General features: G+C 40.6%; 1 non-coding gene across 1 annotated transcript; it reads right to left on the bottom strand.

Annotated features, from left to right (window-relative positions):
* Positions 1-16,993: 16,993 nt before the first annotated feature.
* Positions 16,994-17,100, bottom strand: LOC112999891 (small nucleolar RNA R71). Its single transcript, XR_003265109.1, has one exon. It is a non-coding gene; the product is annotated as a small nucleolar RNA R71 (small nucleolar RNA).
* Between the last annotated feature and the right edge of the window lie 6,105 nt (positions 17,101-23,205).

The following is a 23,205-nucleotide window of genomic DNA, read 5'->3' as shown; positions in this document are numbered from 1 at the left end:
TGAGCTGGACGCCTTATGACTTGTCGGTCACTGACCTAGTACTTTGCTTACCTTTGGCTTTGGACTTGGTCACCTATGGGTCGGCCATGTGTCGTAGGCAACGCTCTAACCTTTTTATGGATGAGCTGAGGTGAACTCTAGAGGTGGTGGCGGTGTGTCTATTGCCCGCTACCGGCCATCCCAATGCTGATGTGATGTTTCGCCCTGCGCCTGCCTGGGGGCGCAGTACTTCTTGATGAAAGCTCGATTGGTAGGGGGGGCCTGATGACCTTGCTGCGGGCGACAGGCACTCCCTAGAACTGACAGAGACCCGTATTTAGAGCTGGCAACTCCAAGACCCTGTTGGCCTTCTTCGGGTCCACTAGGTGTCTTGCGGGCACAATCCCTGCAAACAATAGATGACATCAGAAATCAGTTGGGGGAGGTGCATACTTACCTATGCCACGACGGCATGAACTTGCTGGGGGGAACGGGCGCCCTGTAGGGCCGACAGAGGCCCGTAACCAGAGCTGGAAACCCCAGGGCCCTGTTGGACTTCTTCAGGTCCATTGGGTGTCTTTGTGGGTGTGATCCCTGCAAACAATAGATGGTATCAGAAATTAGTTGAACCATATGCATACTTACTCATGTCGGGACGACACAGACAAACTGATACTTTTGCAGGGGGAGATTGGCATTGCGGTCGCTGGGCAGAATGTTGCTAAGTAGCAATGTCATCTATATCTGTGTAAGAGTGGTCATGTTGGTGCGCATGATCCGCACTCGTCTCTTTGCAGCGGCACGGGTGAAATCTTGCCCCGGTATGCATAGTAGCTGTGTGATAGCCTCCCTCTCTGGTTGTGCTCGCACAGTTGGCCCTCCTCCAATATCAGGGGGTGGCCCAGGAACCGTTAAAAGGAAACTACTGGCCCCTTAACCGGGAGTGCAAGTCTTGGTTAAGCATTTAAGGACAGAGGACCTTAAATTCTCTTAAGGTGTAGATGTGGAGCACACTGAAAATGAGGACATGTAGCCCTCTAAAGGTGAGGGCGTGCAGCCCTCTCAAGACGAGGATGTGTAGTCCTCTGGAGGTGAGGGTGTGCAGCCCTCTGATGGCGAGGACGTGTAGTCCTCTCAAGGTGAGGGCGTGCAGTCCTCTGAAGGTGAGGACATGCAGTCCTCTGATGGCGAGGGCGTGTAGCCCTCTGAAGGTGAGGACATGCAGTCCTCTGATGGCGAGGGCGTGTAGCCCTCTGAAGGTGAGGGTAACTAGTACCCAAGGCGAGGGCGGGTAGCCCTCTCAAGGCGAGGACGTGTAGTCCTTTGGAGGTGAGGGCGTGCAGTCCTCTGATGGTGAGGACATGTAGTCCTCTCAAGGCGAGGACGTGTAGTCCTCTCAAGGTGATAGGTACAAGTACCCAAGGGTCCACCCTTATGAGAAAGCAAGAGATCGACTCATCGAGAGGGCCGGTCATCCCAAATCCACAAGATTTGGACATTAGATGTAGGAAATCTATGCAGTTAACATGATTTTTAGGGATGCAGATGCATGCAACCTTTGTCGTGAAATTTGGTAAATGCGGACTTCATATGAAACAATGCAATGTAATGGAAAGTTGTACAATGTTCATGACATTCTTTCCCTATTTTGTGATTTTGATTTCGATTTGATTTTTTTTTTTGGAAAACACAAATTGACTGTCCTTTTGAAAGAGGTGATAGTCCATGCAACCTTATCCTATCTTTTGCAAATCTCTCCGAGAACTCCCTCAGAGTGTGTGTTCTGTTTGATTTAGTCATTTGACCATTTTGGAGTGATGGCAATGGAGTCGTTTGATGTTTAATCAATCCATTGAAATCCTAGGGTTTGTCCCCCCTTTTTTGTTGAAAACATCGATGGGTGAAAACTTTTGATCGGCCCCTATGTTCACTTGAGGCTCATGCACGGTGCCCCTCATTGCCCCAGTGTAAGGCTTTGAGGTACCAATCGTTGTCTTTCATCATGACCTTGTAGGAGGGAACCTATTGGGTGAGAACTTCTAATCTGCCCCTAGGTTCACTTGAGGCTCATGCACGATGCCCCTCATTGCCCCAGTGTAGGGCTATGAGGTAACCATCGTTGTCTTGTTTTCATAGCCTCATAGTGAGGAAGAATGAAAGAAGCAGTTGATTCTTGCAAAAAGAATTTTTCTAAGGACGAGAAATAGTTGAAGGATTTTTTGATGGATTAAGTCAAATGACTCCTATGTAGAAGCAAGATGTTTAGATGTTTTGATGATGCCAAAGGATCAAGTGCTTCCAAGTTTTATTCAAGACAAGAATCCAAGAATCCAAGAAAATCAAGATATATGATCAAGTTGATCTCTAGAATCTTAGGAAGAAGTTTCCAAATTGAAAAAGCAAAAGGTTTGGCCAAAGAATTCTATCTAAATCATTTTAAATTGAGATTTACTCTCTGGTAATCAATTACCAGCAGCTGAAAATGTTTATAATAGTCACTAGAAATTTGAATTCAAAATTTATAATGTGTAATCGATTACACATGGATGGTAATTGATTACCAGCAGTTTATTCAAATTTTAAAGCCTGTGATCGATTACACAAGTCTTGTAATCGATTACCAGAGGAGATTTTCAGAAAATAATTTCCAAGAGTCACATCTATTCAAATGGTTTATGAATGGCCATCAAAGGTGACTTGGAAACACGAATTTAAAGAGAGTTTTCATTGCCCAAAAAATTTTATCCTCTCAAAAAGATTCCTTGGTCAACCACTTGCATATTCAATAAGGAATTTTGATTGATCTTCATTGTACAATCTATCTCTTTTAAGAGAGATTTCTTCTTCTTATTTCTGAAAAGGGATTAAGAGATCGTGGGTCTCTTGTTGTAGAGGATTCCTGAACACAAGGGAAGGGTTGTCCCTGTGTGGTTCAGACTTTGTAAAAGGAGTTTTACAAAGAGAGTGGAAAATTTCAAGTGGGTTGCTTGAGGACTGGACGTAGGCGCGGGAAGTGGCCGAACCAGTATAAATCAAGTTTGCATTCCTCTCTTCCTTTAAACTTCTTTTATTTATTGCTATTTATCTTTTGCTTTAAAGAAGTTTATTTTGAATTGTCTTTTGAGTAATTCATGTTAAGGGTGCATTGTTAATCCAAAAAGAAAGAGTGATAGTTCAATTGGGGAATAGTCTTTGCATCTTAATTCAACCCCCCTTTTTCTTAAGGTAACTGAGGCCATTTGTCCAACATCCTATTCTTGATAACTCACTTCTCTCTAAAAAGACAAAATGAGGTCACATGAACGTCTATATTTTTACTTGGAAACACAGTCAATCAAATGCCTTTTTATTTTTTATTTTGAAACTTATTTGTTTTGAACTTTACTCGTTGTTTTACGACACCCCCACCAACGTGCAAGACGAGTAATCTCTGATTGAACAGTCTTAGAAGTCAACACTCAGGAGCGCAGGTCGCTTGAGCAAACAGACCAATGGCTTGCACCCACATTCCAGTGAAAGTTGAATAAGCAAACATGCGTTTGTGAGAGGATGAGGGACAAAGATATCAACTTTATCCATTTCATTTAACATTGTAACTGTGGTTTACAATAATGGCATAAACTTGGAAATCCTGATGAGTCATTAGAGACACCTAACAACAGCCTTCAAAATTGCCCCATGTGTGGCATCTCTTGTCAATGTCAGGATTTACACGCAATTCTCCTCAAATTTCAGCCAGCCCGCATCAATTAGACCTTGCACCTTACGCTTCAGAGCCCTACAATGCTCAATGGAACGCCCCGGGGCTTCTCCGTGACAAGCACACGTTGCGTTCGAGTCGTATTCTCGGAGAAATGGAGGTTGATGAACCTTGGCTAGGGTTATGGCTACCATTGAATTATCAAGTAGATATGGGAGCAAGTCAGCATAGGACACTGGAATTGGGGTGAATTCTACAGGCTTTCTCGCTGCAAAATTCATTTCTTGGTTGGTGTTTTTGGTTTGTCCTAAAGGTGGTGTTCGTCATTGGAAGTGCGGCAGACAGACTTTGTGGTTGATTTAGGGATGGCCTTTGTGGATAAATGGGCGGTAGGTAAGGAGAAGGGTTGAGTAATGACATTGTTGGGTTGGTGGGAAACTTGGCCGTACAGGAATGGTAGTCACAGCATGGGTTTCTCCCTCATCGTCACCCTCTTTATTTGCCCCAGTTTTCTCATTCGTCCAAGCAGGATGATTAAATTTGCCTCTTTTCAGATCCACTTCGATCCTTTCACTGGCGAAGACCAAATCCGCAAAGCTTTGAGGGTGCGTAGCCCACCATCTTTTCATAGTAGAGTATCGATAATGTGTCTACCATAACGATCATCGTCTCCCTTTCCATCATTGGGGGTACCACCTGGGCCGCCAGATCCCTCCACCTTTTGGGCGTGTTCTTTGAAAGATCCGTCCCCCTTTTTGCACATGTTCTGTAGTTGCATCCTATCTGGAACCATATCAAAATTGTACTGATACTGCCTAACAAAGGCAACCATTAGGTCCTTCCAAGAATGGACTCGGGAAGGTTCCAAGTTAGTGTAACAGGTAACAGCTACCCCAGTAAGACTTTCTTGGAAGGAATGTATCAGCAATTCCTCATCTTTTACGTATTCCCCCATCTTCCGACAATACATCTTTAGATGGTTCTTGGGACAAGTAGTCCCCTTGTACTTGTCAAAGTCCAGCACCTTGAACTTGGGAGGGGTGATGATATTGGGTACTAGGAACAACTCTTTTAGGTTAGCAAAGGCATAATCTTCACCTCCTTCAATGGCCCTGAGCCTTTCCTCTAGATGATCCAACTTTCCCATTCCTGCCATAGTCATGAGGGTTTTTAACCACTGTGGAATGTGAGGGTTGTGGTTGTGGATGATACTGAGGGCCCTCCAAAGTGTTTTGCAGGGGTATACCACCAACTGCTTGCCCTTCAGCGGCACATCCGAGGCAAGGCTCGAAGTTGGCTAGATCGTGGTGGGGAATTTCATGTGTCTCCTCCATGGGTCGAGAGACATGTGCATGATCAGATTGAGGTTGTTGGCTCTTAATGAGTATGGGAGTGGAGTTATTGACATCCTCATTGGGAATGTACGCCACATTGGGTGGTGTATAGTTTGGGAGGCAAGCCATATGGCGGGAAGGCGTGCTTGTTTTGAATTTGCACATCATGGGGTCATCCGTACTTCCCAAATCTTTGCCTACCATATTTGAGGTTGGATGATTCATTTGCTTGAGGCCAGATGGGAGCATCGGGTTCACCTTAGCGACAGCGCTAGTAGCGGCAACTATAACCGCATTGGCTTCCATTATCTTCTTCATGCTCATCATGGCCTCCATCATTGTGGCCATTTGCTCCTTCATGGCCTCCATGTCGGCTTTCATCTTCTCTTGCACCTCCTCTGCTTCACCCATTACTCTAGCTCTAGCACGAGTTCGGTAAGGGCGCCGTAAAGCGTGTCCTTTTCTTTTTTATAACAATGATTGAGTTCATTTTATTTTATTTTATTTTATTTTTCAAGGAAAGAATGCAATGAGCAATGCAACCAATGAATAGCATGGATGTATGCGAATGATGTACAGTTGAAGTATTGCGAATTTTTACACAGGATATGGGGTTGAATCAATTTAGATTTTCAACATGGTCCACGACATCTTTGTCAAGGTGAAACTGGAAGTAACAAGGACATCAACAATCCTAAATATGTTTGGCAGTAGACAAAGCAGTGATGTGACTCGATTCATCTTTTGCCCCAATTTTGCAAGACGGTTACTTCCATATTTCAACTTGACTTGATGAACCTTTTTATAAAAGCATGAGCTTGGTTCAACCCTATAATCCAAGGAATGGCAATTCTGATCGCCAATACTTCAACAACATCTCATAGGAATGAATGACTCGGGCATACTTTAAGCTTATGCACGGAAAATGTAATTATGAAATTGAGATGCCCGAAGAAACACCATTTCCAGTTAACCATGCATTAGGTACCATGTTCAATTATTTTGTTTTGTTGTTGTGTGTTTTTTTTTTAGAAATGGGTTTATGATCCCAACATGGTTGGCTCATGGTGCCTAACACATGCAACTAAGAATGTAGTGTGAAGTTTCATGCTTCCCCTTTTTTGTTTTTGTTTTGTAGAGGAAAACGCAAGGATGAGCAAACATGAAAACAAATGGTATGCAATTTTGCAGATCAAAAAGTTTGTTGAACGCATATGCATGATGATGCCATGACTCATGCAAAATGTGAGGCTGTAATATGATAACAGACAAATGCAGGAACGATATGTTCATTATGATGCCATGAAGAGATGTTTATGTGATGCATGATATGAATGCATTTACGGACACGAGAGCCCGAAAAATTATCTCTTCTTACTTGCGCATTTGGGGGCGCAGTGCCCTATATGTACAGTTAAGAAGGTGATATGGACCTTCCGGCTTCCCGTGACAAAGGACGAGACCAACATACAATGCATGCTTGAGATAAAATGCGGGAGTGACTTGATTTGCACTGATTTTTGGAGTAAAAACGTGGGATAAACTCATTTTATTCAAAAATTTATAACTAGTCAAGATCTGAGCGACAATACAAAACTTCCTAGCGGTTTCTAATCATATGGTCCATTAAGTCTATCATATGCTGACAATAGCTGAGAAGTCTGTGGATCTCCTCGGGGGCGGAGTAGGTGTCCGCCATTGCTTTGGCCTTGGCTAGCAATCGAGGAAGTTCTTGACTCCTGTTCAAAGTAAGAGCAAATCGGTCCATCCACATTGTTGCCTCTTGGTGCAATGAATCAATTACCCTTTCCCTTGCTTCCCTTTCTGCTGATATCTTGGCGTACTCATCCTCTAGCCTTTGCTCGTGAGTCGCTGCTAGATTTAGCTTCTCTTTGCCCTCATCGATGATGGCCCACATATTCCCTTCAGTCTCGCTTAACTGTTGGGACAAATTTCTTTCCGACCTAAGGCAAGCCTTTAGCTCGTCCTTCAAGATCATGCCTTTGACCCGTGATGATTCCTTTCACCTCTTCGGAGCTTGAGCTCACTATTGCTGCCCTATAAAGCCCCTCAAAACTTGTTTTGGTCGTGTTCTTCCTTTCGGGCCTTCTTGGTTTCTCGTTCCAAGGCTTCAGCGGTGGCCATATTGACGTCCCTTAGTTCATCATACTCTCTTCAGACTTTGATGGCTATGGACTTGAACTTCTCTTTGACTACCCGGGCTCTTTCAAGCTCTGCCTTTAGGGCTTGTACCTCATCACTTTCTTCCGAAGCTTTAACCTCATCGTCTCTCACAGTCTTTAGATTTGGGAGCCAATCCAATCCTTGTGTCCGGACTCTCAGCCACTTATGATAGCCGCCGATGATCCCATTACTGCTTCTCCTAAGCTCTCTGTCCTTTCTTCACACCGCATCCCATGCCTTGCGAACTCCTTGGAGTACCTTTGCATTGGGGTCACTGAAACCCCGTGGTGAGGACAAGATTATAATTTATACAACCCCTTGTTCCCATTAAGGGAACATTTGGAAATCCTTCGCATGAAGATAGAATCCTGATTCTTCCTTCCTTCTAGCGAGGGAACCAATTAACAGACGCCCCTCTATGCTAGCCAAGAGTTGGTCCCAATTCATCTTTCTTTTTTTTGACGCATGAGCGGTGACCTTGTAGCGGATAGACGAGCCTACCTTCTTGGAGAAAAAGGTGCGAAACCAGCCACACATAGAGAGCCGGTGTACAACAAACAATTCTTGCGCCGCTCTTTTCACATCTCTGGTCGAACGTGTCATGCATGGCCAAAATGGCGACGACCAGGCTTTCCTTGCCATGATGAAAGGCGAGGAAAGCATCAATCGCTGCTAGGTCCACTAACCCTTCCATATTTGGAAAGAGGACACCTCCAAAGATCAAAAGCGCCAAGATGTCAATAAAAGAAGCCCATTCGCCTTGATTTTGCCAAGGCCTTTGCCCTTTCCTCCAAACACTTCCTTGGTACTCCGACTACTCCATTTCTGTTTTGCTTTACACGGTCCAACTCTTGTGCTGAGATTTTCACTACCTTGGCAACTCTTGTCGTGGAGGGATAGAACCCAGAGAAAAGATATGGCTTCCTTCCTCCCAGTGGGCATCCCAGGATTTCTTCAAACTCTTTCACAGTCGGCACTAGCTGGAAGTCCTCAAATGTGAAGCACCTTAGGGGCTAGTCATAATACTGAGAAAGGGATGCAATCGGTTCCATGGAGACTTCTACCCTAGCTAGGTCCCAAATCTTACCATAGGCTTTGCGGAAGGCTTGCCGTTGAAGTTGACCCATTAATTGCCCCAACTCTCGTAAACTAGTGACCTCTAAGCTCTTGATTTTGACTTGATAGAACCTCTTTTTAAGCGAAGGCTTTTGACTTGATCCCATGTTTTACTAAAGTGAAATAAAATCTAGTGCGAATCAAAACTCCGACATCTATCATGGGTGGAATGGATGAATGCATGAAGAAATGCATATGACACAGATGCAATTTACGAATACGGGAGCCCAAGAAACTGTCTCCTTCTTAGATACAACGTCTAGGGGTAGCAAAGTGCCCCAACGTATGTATTTAAAACGGTGACACGAACCCTTCGTTGGTTTGTTTACAGAGGGGATCGAGACAGAACCCATGTGCGATGCATATGCGAAAGGCGCAACACGGGAATGTACATAGTATGACAATACTCACTGAATATAAGCAAAAGGGTACGTGACACTTATGCATGGGAGTGTGAAAAATGGCACGCAGCGTGTCCGCTCCGTGCCCCTATTCAAGGGACCTATAAGGGAGAGAGCTAACTAGGCTTTTAGTAATAACCCCCAAGGTAGTCATATCTCTCTTGATGGTTTCTAGAGGTATCATCCCCTTCGAAGAACATACTGTAGCATTAGGGACTACTAGCAACAATATGTTTTCAAAGAGAAAAACTCTAGATGAGGGTTCACTGTAATCAAGCAAGTCGGAGACCTAGCATAATCACAGATTCACCTCCACTCCTTATGTTCCCACGAACCCGGGTATAGGGCCCTTTTTCAACTCACCATGTGTGCAAATAGTGTTAGTGTTTGTGTGCATCAAATGAATAAATATTTACCTCAAGCAAACAAAAAATGCACTAAAAGCATCAAAGAGTTATATATACAAGAACATAAAAACCAACAAAGGGGTAAGTCACGGTAAAACATTGCACAAGATTAAATGGCCTAACTCTCTAAAAACAGTCCCCAGTGGAGTCGCCAACTGTCGCAACCTACCCTTCGGCGGGAGGGCGACGCGAGACTCGCGGGATGCGTGTTCCACGAAAGGAATACGCGCGGAGTCGCCACCAACATTTATTTGAGGAAAACGTCGGAAAAACCGGAAAAGACGCGATCTACGAACTTTTAAGTGAAAGGTTCGGGAGTTGTATTTACGCACGGGGAAGGTATTAGCACCCCACACGTCCGTCCCAAGGGACGACAGCCTTTAATCGAATGTGCAAACATGACTTTGATTTTTTATGTTCTCTTTTTTATGTCTTCATATCCTTTATACCCTTTTTATATTTTTCTCTTTTTGTGGTCGACAAGGGTGTTTCCCTTTGCTCCTACGTATTCCTCAATTGGGATGAGGAAATCAGACCTACGTAGTTCTTTTTTATCAAGTGATTCTTTTTTACTTAAAAGGTGATCATTTTAAGGCGTTGGACCTTGAAAACGATCCATTTACTTAGTAAGAAATTGAAATGACAAACTTAAAAAACCCTATTTTTGTGGACGAGCTTGACTAGGCGAGTTAATTTTAGCCTTAATTCCACTTTAGTTATTAGTCAATTCGATTAAGAATGAGAAATCCCAAAGAGAAAAACGTCCAATTGATTTTCCGCTTTATTTTACTAAAAGGTATTTTTTTATTTTTATATTATTATTTTACCTCTTTTTTTGATCTCCAACGTGGTTACGGAACGACCGAACGGTCGGAATTTATTTTAACCGAAGTTAACGGATAATACAATTCAAACGATCAGTGGAAATTTATTTTATTTTTAGTTTAAGCGAGAAATGACTTAAATAAAATGGCTTAAGCACGTCAAAAGGAGGTATAAAAAGTAAATGAAACAAGAATAAAAATACACGAAACACAATGTGGACCACCACGGGTACATAAAATGAATCGAAAAGCTTGGTTCGAGGTACTTACCCGTTGAAGATCGAAGAACGATGAAGAACGAATGAAGAACGTCGAAGAACGGTCAAAACCTTTGCGAAATTCCTCACGGAAAACGTTACGGAAACGTTTCGGAAGCGCCTCGGCTTAGATTTTCTTCACGAAAACAATTTTTCCAAGCAAATTCGAAAGAGAGAGAAGTGCCTAAGGGGCAGAACCCTTTTCTTCTTCACTTCCTCCCCTATTTATAGCAAAATAGGGGAGATGCTTGCCGCCCAGCTCGCCCAGGCGAGCCAGGTTGCTTCCTCCAGAAGCAACAGCCTTCTGGAGGAATCTTCTGGAGGGCCCAAGTGGGCCTGGTTGCTATTTGCACACCCATTTTTACTAAGTACACCCCCCCTCTGCTTTTTTTTGGTGATTCTTTTTTTGTAAAGTTACGGAAACTTACGAATTTCGTAACGATACTTGTTTTCTTTCTGTAATGTTCGGAACCTTGTGGATTACATAATCATCCCCTTTTTGACTTACGGAATGTTACAGAACCTCACTAATTATGCAACGATGCTTCCATTTGATTTCCGGTGTGTCACGGAACCTTTACGGATTGTGCATCAATATTTTCTTTTGTTTTTTTCGGCATGTCCCGGAATTTCACAAATTTCCTAATGATGGGTTCCAAGCACCTTACAAGGACCAAAGAAAAGTCGCATGTCATCAAGCAAAGGTCCCCGGACGAAATTAGGGTATGACAACAAGCAAGTGTCTTATCCTAGGTTACGAAAATTTATCCTTAATCAGTTCAACCACTTAATCCAACCCTAAATTAAATTACTAAGCAAAAATTAAGATAAGGCTGTCATTATGTGATTAAGCAACACATACACCAATTAATCATGAACGAAACTGATCATTAAGCATGAACATAAATTAAGCACAGAGACAATTAATCAAGCACTGAGCATGCATGGATTCATAACAACAAATATAGAGTATTTGGTGAAGAGGAAAAAATGATCAGAATTCAATAGTAATAACAAAACCTCAAAGAGAGTTGTGCTTGATCCTCAAGAGAAAACAGCGCTGGAGACTTAGCCTTCCATTAATCAGTAGAAAATGAAATTGTAGATTGAAGCAGAAACAAAATTGCAGAAAACGAATTTTATTCTACATGAACAGTCCGCATGAATAGTAAAAACTGGAATTCTAAAATCCTAGAATTATTCTCCTCTCTAAAACTCCCTCTAGACTAAAACTCTGGTGCTGTTATAGAGGTCCTCAGCCCCAAAGCTTACAAATCTGTTTTAAGTCCAGGCCCATAAATGAAATAAAATCTGGATAAGATAAGATAAGATTGGGTGAAATAAAATCTAGATGAAATAAAATCTGGATAAGATAAGATAAGATTGGATGAAATAAAATCTAGATGAAATAATATCTAGATGAAATAAAATCTGGATAAGATAAGATTTGATAAAATAAAATTGTCTGTTCTCTTCAAGTCCAAGCCCAATTCCAGATTCAAGCCCAATTGCTTTTAATTCTCCTAAAATTAAATTAAAAACACAAAATTAGTCCAGTAGGCCCAAATGATAAAACTGCATAATTAATTTGACAATTAAGGCTAATCAGTAATTAAAATGGTGACGAAAAGGGTTAAGAAATAGGAGAAAATAATGACACATCAAATCCCCCCCAATTTAGCCTTTTGCACTCCTGGGCAAAATTAAAAAGCAAAGCAAGGAACAAATCCAGAGACATTAAAGAGAAACAAACAAACACAAAAACAATTACATATTTCTCAATGAATCTCAAGGAATGAAAGGAATGGCAACATCCAACTTGTAGAGAGTTAAATTATCAAGACAGTCATGAAAATCATCCAAGCATCTCAAACATGGCAAGATAGTCAATCAGCTCAAGAATGAAAAGTGATAAAGCCTCATAAGTTATGCATTCTATCTCTCAAGTGTCTAGGCTACTGTTTACTCTCAGAGCACCAATGAAAGCAAACACCACATAGACTTGGCAAGACTCTAAAATTGACAACCAAACTCACCAAACACATACACATGAGGATCAAAAGGTCTTTTAAGGTTGTAATGGGGCCAAGGACAAGGTAGAGGAAAGTATGAGATAAGTAGTTAAAACCCAAAGGAATAGAGGAGCAATGGGGAATAAGTGGGAACTAAGAAAGAGTAGTAATCCCCAAATCCAAAATTAAAAATTAAGCATAAAATGTAAACCCAAACAAAATCAATCAAGCCCTCAAACCAATCCAAGTCTTCAAACCAAGACCTCATTTATTCAACTTCATTCCTTTTTTTTTTTTCTTTCGCTCTTTATTTTTTGCTATTTTTTTTTTTTGAATGTGAACAGTAGCATTTGAAAGCATTTGAAAAATAAAGCAACTATTAGGCAATATATTTATCTACATCAAGCATGGCCAAAATACATCATCAAGCATGGCCAACAAAAACATATCATCCAATGAAACATACCCCCCACACTTATTCCCAAAACAATTCCAAAGCTCCAAAATTCCTTAAGGGTAGGGTGAGATCATGGTTTTTCACTTAAGGCTTGTAATGAGCTTCAAAACAAAGAAAGGGGAACATAGGCTCAAAGGGGCTATCAAAGGAATTAATTCAAGGTAGGCTCATTTGGCTAGAGGCTTATAAGAACAAAATGCCTAAATCATCTCCCAACATGCATGTGAAGCAAGAAGTATCAACAAGAGTCAAGCCAAGGCTATTGTGCAAGCAATCAATGGGGCAAAACACACCAAATAAAATAGATGATGATGGCTCAAATTCTCACCAAGGGTAAATCTATCACTTTCAATTCAAACTTTCAAAACTAACTTCACATGTAGAGAAAAACAAGGATTTCAATTCACAAAATGCCATGAAACTCCTATTTCAAAAACAATTACCCATTATCTGTACATAACCTATAATTCAAAGAGAAACATGCAATGTTGTACATAAAACATAAAAGCAAAATAACAAAATAAACCTAGTAAACCTAAAACAAAATAAACTAGGAAACCCAACAAAATTAAAGAACAATCTCCCCCCCCCCCCCCCTCGACACTTAAACAACACATTGTCCTCAATGTAGCACAATCATAAGTTCAAGAGTAATCAAAACAATCAATAAATTTGGACAAGTGCATTAAAAGTAAAGAAGGAGATAGAAAATGAAAACTCCCTAAGTCATGGCGGAAGAGAAGTAGGGTGAAGTAAGGAGATCTTTTGAGCAAGGAGAGTGATGCAATCCTCCCTAGGAAGGGACCAGTCACTAGAGCCATGAGCAAGAGGCTCCAAGAGGATTGGGCTAGAGCTGTTGAAGATGGCCCTAGGGTTATTATGAACCTTAGGGTAGATTTCTGAGCCCATAGGCCAAGGTTGGGTCCAATTATCTTTGTACATATTAGAATAGGATGTCATTATATTTGATCCTTGTATTTAGGGCTCCATAATGTAGGTAGGATACCCTAGAAATATAGGATTTTTCAGCCCTTGTATTTTAGGGCACCTAGACTAGTTTTTGTATTAGGGGTATTTTTGTAATTTCACATGCACTAAGTGAATATTTGATGTGTGTGTTGGGAAATAAAATTTAATTGAATTGGTAGAAGCCCAATCCAATTAAATTTTAGAGGGGGAGGTGAGTATTTGCTTACTACACCCCATTGCCACATCATATAGTCACACTTTGTGCATGTCCTTCATGCTTTACATGTCTCATGACACCTAAGCACACTTAGTGGAAAATCTGGGAATTGATCTTGGATTAGTGGGCTAAACCATAACTAAAATTCACTAATCATAATCAGTGAAATCTTGGCTTTAAAGTTTGGCTCCACAAATTCAATTTCAAATTCAAGTGAAATTTGAATTGAAATTCAAATTTCCCTCCAATTTTGTGTGACACTTAGGCTATAAATAGAGGTCATGTGTGTGCATTTTTCAACTTTGATTATTTGAAAATTAAACTTCAAAGCTCAGACCTCTTTTGAGGCACTAAATTTTGCGCTCTTCTCTTCCTTTCCCTTCATTCATCTCATTCTTCCTCCAAGCTCTTATCCATGGCCTCCTATGGTGGTGAGCTTCTTCTAGACTCATCTTCTCCTTGAAGTGGCTTCTTCTCTCTCTCTTCCTTCTCCATTCCGCTGCCATTCATCTTCCAAGAAGCAAAGGAATCCATTGATGAAGAAGATCCTAGGCCTACAAGCTCCAATGGAGCTTACATCAGATAGCCCCTAATGCGTAATTGGATGCATCGCACATTAGCTCAAATAGGGTTGTCCAATCAGGTGCCTGAATGATAGGGGTATGATGTGCCATTATTTTCTCCTATTTCTTAACCCTTTTTGCACCATTTTAAGTATTGATTAGTCTTAATAGTCAAATTAATTAGGCAGTTTTATTATTTGGGCCCATTCAGCTAATTTGATGTTTTTAATCTAAATTCAGGAATTAATTAAGCATTGGGCTTGAATCTAGAATTGGGCTTGGGCTTCAATCCAGAATTGGGCTTGGACTTGAAGAGGGCAGACTATTTTATTCTACAAAATTAGATCTTATCTTATCAAGATATTATTTAGATTTGATCGCATGTAGATATTATTTCATCTAGATCTTATCTTATCTTATCTAGATTTGATTTGATTTTACTTATGGGCTTGGATTTAAAACAGATTTGTAAGTTTTGTGGCTGAAAAACTATATAACAGCACCAAGGTTCTAGTTTAGCTCTCTCTCTCTCTCCTCTCTCTCTTCTCTTTCTCCTTTATTTTGGTTTTTACAATTGCAGCTTTGACTTTTCATTTTAGAAATAAAATTTTGTTCTCTATTTGATTAATGGAAGGCTAAGTCCCCAGCGTTGTTTTCTCTTGAGGATCAAGCACAGTTCTCTTTGAGGTTCTATTATTATTGTTAAATTCTGTTCAGTTCTTTTTCCTCTTCACTAATTACTCTAAATTTGTTGCTATTAATTCATGCATGCTTAGTGCTTGATTAATTGTCTCTATGCTTAATTACGTTCATGCTTAATGATCATTTATGAGTATTTGGTGTATGTGATTCTTAATCACATAATAAATGTTTTATGTTGAATTTCGCTTAGTAATTTAATTTAGGGTTGGATTAAGTGGTTGAACTGAATAAGGATAAACTCTCGTAACCTAGGATAAGAGACTTGCTTGTGAATCAAGGGGAAGCAACATATTTTAATTCTGATATTTTCTAATTTAAGTTTACTCGCTGTTTAATTTACAAAAGCAAACAACCCCCCCCCCCCCAATTTGTTACTATTTCCTACTATATGTTATGAACATTTGGTTTATCATTGCTCATTGGGAAACGACCTAGGATCACTTCCTAGTTATTACATTTTAATATTTATTTGATTCGGGTACGGCCTCGATCAAATTTTGCGCCGTTGCTGGGGAGTAGTGTCCAAAGGTTCATAATAGCTAGTGTCGTGTTAGTGTTTAATTCTTTCGTGTTTTATGTTTAATTGTTAGTGTTGTGTTAGTGTGTGTGTGTTAGTGTTGTTTAGTGTCTTGGTATTTTGTTTAGTGTGTGTTTTGTTTTAGTTTTTCTGTTAAGCGCTTCCCCTGTTTCAATTTTGGGTGTTTTGCTATGAATAGTGTTTTGCGACGGATTTAGCGACCACTTTTGCTTGCGGCATAACAGAGTAGTAGTGGAAATCATGTAGTGACGGATTTTAGCGACCACCCATGTTAAATTATTTGGGATTTTTTGTTTTAGTAGCAAGAGTTGTTAGTTTTGGCTGAATTTTTTTGTAGTAACTTCTTTTAATCCATATTTTGTGAGAAAAATAACTAGAGCCTTTAGTTTGGTCAGATTTGAAAGTTCCAAAAAAATAGCAAATTTGATTTTTGTCAAAACTTCAAACGGCCATAACTTTTGCTCCGGTTATCAAAATCGCAATTATTTTATATGTATTTGGGGTAGAAAAAAATTTCCTACGCCATAGCAACCTGCCATAGGCTGGCTGAAGTCTCCATCGTCCAAAAAAAGTGATTCTGTCAAAATGTTTTTATTTTCCAAGTTTTATTCTCTTATTTTTCTTAACTTACCAATTTTAGATTCTATATTTAGACTTTGAATTTTTGTTTGAAATTTTATGTGCTATCTTCTCATCATTTTATAAGGTTGCTCACAAAATTTCTAGTCATTTGGACAACATTTAATGGTAGTTGTAGTTCAAACCTATACTATTACTTGCATAAGAAGGCAACTAATTGTGCATGCTGAATTTAGTGTATGACTAGACGAAATCCATCCGACTTACAATCCTTTGATCCTGAGATAGATAGGACATTTCATAGATTATTTAGACATCATTTAGTACCTTTTGAGCATTATAATTTTGAACATTCTGATTTTGAATATTCTGAGAACATGGCACAACCTCCACCCCGTGAGAGGATTCTAATGGAAATGGATGCACTTGATTTTACCTACGAAAGCTTGTGCATCCAATACCCTGATGAGGATGTCCCATATGTTCTTAAAACTGGACTGATCCATTTGCTTCCAAAGTTTCATTGCCTTGCAGGTGAAGACCCGCACAAACATCTGAAAGAATTTCATATTGTCTGCTCCACCATGAAACCCCAAGATGTCCAGGAGGATCACATATTTTTGAAGGCCTTTCCTCATTCTTTAGAGGGAGTGGCAAAGGACTGGCTATATTACCTTGCTCCAAGGTCCATCACGAGCTGGGATGACCTCAAGAGAGTATTCTTAGAAAAATTTTCCCTGCTTCCAGGACCACGACCATCAGAAAAGATATTTTAGGCATTAGACAACTCAATGGAGAGAGCCTATATGAATACTGGGAGAGATTTAAAAAATTATGTGCTAGTTGACCTCACCACCAGATTTCAGAGCAGCTTCTCCTCCAATATTTTTATGAAGGACTCAGCAACATGGAGAGAAGTATGGTAGATGTTGCCAGTGGGGGAGCCCTTGGAGACATGACCCCTGCTGAAGCCAGAAATTTAATTGAGAAGATGGCTTCTAACTCCCAGCAATTCAGTGCCAGAAATGATGCTATTGTCATTAGAGGAGTACATGAAGTAGCCACAAATTCATCTTCATCAGGTGAGACTAAGAAGCTTGAAGGTAAACTAGATGCCTTGGTTAACCTGGTAACCCAACTGTCCATGAATCAAAAATCTGCACCTGTCGCCAGACTCTGTGGTTTATGCTCATCTGCCGACCACCACATAGACCTTTGCCCTTCTGTGCAACAATTTGATGCAATTGAACAGCTTGAAGCTTATGCTGCAAACATCTACAACAGACCTCCTCAACCTCAGCACCAAAATCAGCCACAACAGAATAACTATGAACTCTCCAGCAACAGGTACAATCCCGGATGGAGGAATCATCCCAACCTTAGATGGTCGAATCCTTCACAACAGCAGTAGCAACAACAACAACAACCTTATTTTCAAAATGGTTCTGGCCCAAGCACACCATACGTTCCTCCACCAATCAAGCAGCAACAACAACAACAACAACAGCCCCAAAAACAGCAAACAGTTGAGGCCCTGGCGCAACCTTCCCTTGAAGAACTTGTGAGGCAAATGACTATGCAAAACATGCAGTTTCAACAAGAGACCAAAGCCTCCATTCAGAGATTAACTAATTAGATGGGACAGTTGGCTACATAGTTAAATCAACAACAGTCCCAGAATTCTGATAGATTACCTTCTCAATCTGTCCAAAATCCCAAAAATGTGAGTGCCATTGCATTGTGGTCAGGAAAGCAGTGTCAAGGACCTCAACCAGTAGCATCTTTCTCATCTGCAAATGAACCTGCCCAACCTCACTCTACTCCTGAAAAAAATGATGACAAAAATTTAAAGAGTAAGTTACCTAACAATTTCTATGCAGGTGAATCTAAAGAGAAGCAGCATATCCCTTTTCCATTCCCTCCAAGAGCAATTTCCAACAAAAAAATGGAAGAGGCAGAGAAGGAGATCTTGGAAACATTTAGAAAAGTAGAGGTAAACATACCTCTGCTGGATGCAATAAAGCAAATTCCAAGATATGCTAAATTCTTGAAGGAGTTGTGCACTAATAAGCAGAAGCTTAAAGGAAGTGAAAGAATTAGTATGGGCAGAAATGTCTCCGCATTGATTGGTAAATCTGTTCCCTAAATCCCTGAAAAATGTAAAGATCTAGGTACATTCAGCATACCTTGTATTATAGGGAACAATAAGTTTGACAATGCCATGCTAGATTTAGGAGATTCTGTTAGTGTTATGCCTCTGTCTATTTTTAATTCTCTATCTCTAGGTCCTTTGCAGTCAACTGATGTGGTAATTCATTTAGCTAATAGAAGTGTTGCCTATTCTGCTGGTTTCATAGAGGATGTCTTAGTTAGAGTTGGTGAGCTGATTTTCCCTGTTGATTTTTATATTTTAAATATGGAGGAGGGATTTTCTAAAGGATTAGTTCACATCATTCTAGGCAGACCTTTTATTAAAACTACTAGAACTAAGACAGATGTATATGCAGACACACTATCTATGGAGTTTGGTGATATAACTGTTCATTTTAATATTCTTGATGCTATTAAACACCCATCTGAAGATCTTTCTGTATTTCGTGTTGAAATAATTGACCATATTGTTGATGAATACATGACTGATCTTCATTCTAATCTGCATGCATGTCACTCTTCATGCATTGAATATGAATTTGCACTTGAACATTTGTCTGAATTTAATGCTGAGAATGAATCTGAATTTGATATTGATTACATGTTTGGTGATGTTTTACCTCTTGAGATTGATTTTATAGAGTCAGATAGAACTAACCATGTTTCACTAAGTACACATACCTCTGACTTTCTTTATGAGGTGCAGGCTGAGAAATCATCTCTTTCTACCACTATCCAACCGGCCACACCAGAATTGAAGCCTCTACCATCAAATTTAAAATATGCTTACTTTGATGATAGCAAAAGTTTTCCAGTAATTATATCTGCCTCCCTTGCTGATGAGCAAGAGGAGAAGCTGTTATCAGTTTTCAAGAAGCATAAGAAGGCTATAGGTTGGACCCTGGCGGACATTCCTGGTATTAGCCCATCCACATGTATGCATCGAATAAATTTAGAGGATGGGGCTAAACCAGTAAGACAGCCACAGAGAAGACTCAACCCGGTAATTCTTGATGTAGTGAAGAAGGAGGTTACCAAAAAGGACCATTTTTCATTGCCATACATTGACCAGATGCTTGAACGCTTGGCAGGATTCTACAGGAGCTTTATAAGAGATTTTAGCAAGGCTCCTGATTGGACAACCCCATTTGAGCTAATGTGTGATGCATCCAATTACACATTGGGGTTGTCCTTGCTCAAAAGATCTCCTTACTTCAGCTTACTTCCTTTCCACCATGACTTAGGGAGTTTTTCTTTTCCTATCTCCTCCTTTACTTTTATTACATTTGTCTGATTCTCATTGATGGTTTAATTGCTCTTAATCTTTTAATTGTGCTACATTGAGGACAATGTGTTGTTTAAGTATGGGGGGTGTCATACCCTAATTTCGTCCGGGGACCTTTGCTTGGTGGCATGCAACTTGTATTTGGTCATTTTGAGGTGCTTGGCACCCATCATTAGGCAATTTGTGAAGTTCTGTGATGTTCCGGAAACCGAAAGAAAGTATTGATGCACAATCCGTAAGGTTCCGTGACACACCGGAAATCAAAAGGAAGCATCGTTGCACAATTCGTGAGGTTCCGTAACATTCCGTAAGTCAAAAAAGGGATGATTATGTAATCCGCAAGGTTCCGTAACATTACGGAAAGAAAACAAGTATCGTTACGAAATTTTTAAAGTTTCGTAACATTACGAAAAAAATCACCAAAAAAACGGCAAAGGGGGTGTATTTAGTAAAATGGGGGGTGCAAATAGTAATTTTCGAATCTGGGCCCTTCTAGAGGTTTCTGGGCAATCTCTTGCTTAAGGTTGAAGTAACCTAGCTCGCCTGGGCGAGCTAGGTGGCAACCACACCCCCCGTTTTGTTGAAAAATGGGATTCCGGGGCTTCCGGGACACCCGTAATGCTTCCGTAAAATTCCCATAACTCTAAATAAGCATAATTAACTTAATACGGGTGAGACGGAAGAGAAAAAAAAGAAGAAAATCAAGTCCTATATGCTTCCGTAAGGCTTCCGTAACTTTTCCGTAAATTACGAAAGAAGGGGTGAACTTATCAAAATTGGGGGGTGCAAATAGCAATTTCTAAATTTTGAATTGGGCCTTCCAGAGTGTTTTTTGGAGCTGGGTTGCTTCCGGAGCCTGGGCGAGCTGGGCGACAACCTCCTCCCCCTTTTTCCTATAAAAAGGCTGAAGGGGGCTGTTCTAAGGATCCCTCAGCCCCCTGGCTATGTATTTCAGCTGTTTTGGGTGAAAAAAATTGTTTCCGTGAAGAAAATTCAAGCCGAGGTGCTTCCGTAACGCTTTCGAGATGTTTCCGTAAACAAATTCGTGAAGGTTTTCGTCCGTTCTTCACCGTTCTTCAACGGGTAAGTTTTCGAATCCGAGACTTTCAATTCATTTCTTGTTTTTTTTAAGCTTTCATCTTTATTTCGTTCATTTCCGATTTCTTTTCTTCTGTCTTTAACGCGCTTTTACCGTTTCTTTAAGTCGTTTTCTCACCTAATAAATGATAAAATGAATTTCAACCGATCATTTGTGTTGTAATCTCATTTAATCACTTTTAAAACGAAATCTAACCGATCGTTCACGCTATAACCTCGGTTAAACCTAAAAAAGTAAAATAATAATAAATAATCAAAATATCTTGAAAAATAATAATAAAATAATCAAAATATCTTTGAATAAAATAACCAAAAAAATCAATCGGACATTTTTCTTTGGAAGTTTCCTTGAATGAATTGATTAATAACCAAAGTGAAACTAAGACTAAAATAGACTCACAAATCAAGTTTTGTCCGAAAAATCACTAAAAACCGTTTTAAGGTCCAACGCCTTAAACGGTCCTCTTTGCTTTTATCGGTTAACATGGACTGTTCAAAAGCATAAAATCAACATGTAACTTTACCGCTTTTGCAAGAACTACGTAGGTCTGATTTCCTCATCGCAATTGAGGACACGTAGGAGCAAAAGCCCCGCTTTTGTCGACCACCCCAAGAGATCGTTAATGGTCCAAATGCCTTAACGTTTCTCTCCTTTCAAAAAACAAGAGATCGTTAATGGTCCAACGCCTTAACGTTTCTCTCCTTTCAAAATCAAAAGACCGTTTAATGGTCCAACACCATAAATGACCTTTTGTTCTATAAAAACATATTTTGCAAAAAAGACAAAAACAACTTAACCAAACACTTTGTTCCGAAAGAACTACATAGGTCTGATTTCCTCATCACAATTGAGGAATACGTAGGAGCAAAGGGAAAACACCCTTGTCGACCACAAAAAAAGAAAAATATAAAAAAGGGCATAAAAGATATAAGAACGTAAAGGGAACGTAAAAATCAAAGTCATGTTTGCACATTCGATTAAAGACTGTCGTCCCTTGTGACGGACGTGTGGGGTGCTAACACCTTCCCCGTGCGTAAATACAACTCCCGAACCTTTCACTTAAAAGTTCGTAGATCGCGTCTTTTCCGGTTTTTCCAACTCTTGGCTATCATGGAGGGGCGTCTGTTAATTGGTTCCCTCACTAGAAGGAAGGAAGAATCAGGATTCTATCTTCATGCGAAGGATGTCCAAATGTTCCCTTGATGGGAACAAGGGGTTGTATTAATTATAATCCCGTCCTCGCCATAAGACAGCTTGGCTACCCCATGAGAGGATTGCCATCAGACGAAAGCATCACGCCTTTCATCGCACGGGGTTTCAGTGACCACAACGTGAGGGTACTCCAAGGAGTTCGCAAGGCATGGGATGCGGCGTGAAGAAAGGACAGAGAGCTTAGGGGAAGCAGTAATGGGATCATCGACGGCTATCATAAGTGGCTGAGAGTCCGAACACAAGGATTGGATTGGCTCCCAAATCTAAAGACTGTGAGAGACGATGAGGTTAAAACTTCGGAAGAAAGTGATGAGGTACAAGCCCTAAAGGCAGAGCTTGAAAGAGCCCGGGTAGTCGAAGAGAAGTTCAAGTCCATAGCCATCAAAGTCTGAAAAGAGAATGATGAACTAAGGGACGTCAATATGGCCACCGCTGAAGCCTTGGAATGAGAAACCAAGAAGGCCTGAAAGGAAGAACACGACCAAAGCAAAGTTTTGAGGGGCTTTATAGGGCAGCAATAATGAGCTCAAGCTCCGAAGAGGTGAAAGGAATCATCACGGGTCAAAGGCATGATCTTGAAGGACGAGCTAAAGGCTTGCCTTAAGTCGAAAAGAAATTTGTCCCAACAGTTAAGCGAGACTGAAGGGAATATGTGGGCCATCATCGATGAGTGCAAAGAGAAGCTAAATCTAGCGGCGACTCACGAGCAAAGGCTAGAGGATGAGTACGCCAAGATATCAGCAGAAAGGGAAGCAAGGGAAAAGGTAATAGATTCATTGCACCAAGAGGTAACAATGTGGATGGACCGATTTGCTCTTACTTTGAACAGGAGTCAAGAACTTCCCCTATTGCTAGCCAAGGCCAAAGCAATGGCGGACACCTACTCCGCCCCCGAGGAGATCCACGGGCTTCTCAGCTATTGTCAGCATATGATAGACTTAATGGACTATATGATTAGAAACCGCTAGGAAGTTTGTATTGTCGCTCAGATCTTGACTAGTTATAACTTTTTGAATAAAATGAGTTTATCCCACGTTTTTACTCCAAAAATCAGTGCGAATCAAGTCACTCCCGCATTTTATCTCTAACATGCATTGTATGTTGGTCTCGTCCTTTGTCACGGGAAGCCGGAAGGTCCATATCACCTTCTTAACTGTACACATAGGGCACTGCACCCCCAAATGCGCAAGTAAGAAGAGATAATTTTTTGGGCTCTCGT

This window comes from Glycine max, chromosome 16 (genome assembly GCF_000004515.6).
Source record: "Glycine max cultivar Williams 82 chromosome 16, Glycine_max_v4.0, whole genome shotgun sequence".
NCBI classification, from domain to species: Eukaryota; Viridiplantae; Streptophyta; class Magnoliopsida; order Fabales; family Fabaceae; genus Glycine; species Glycine max.
The sequence above is the reverse complement of the archived record's forward strand: the minus strand, read 5'-3'. Positions and strand labels throughout refer to the sequence as shown.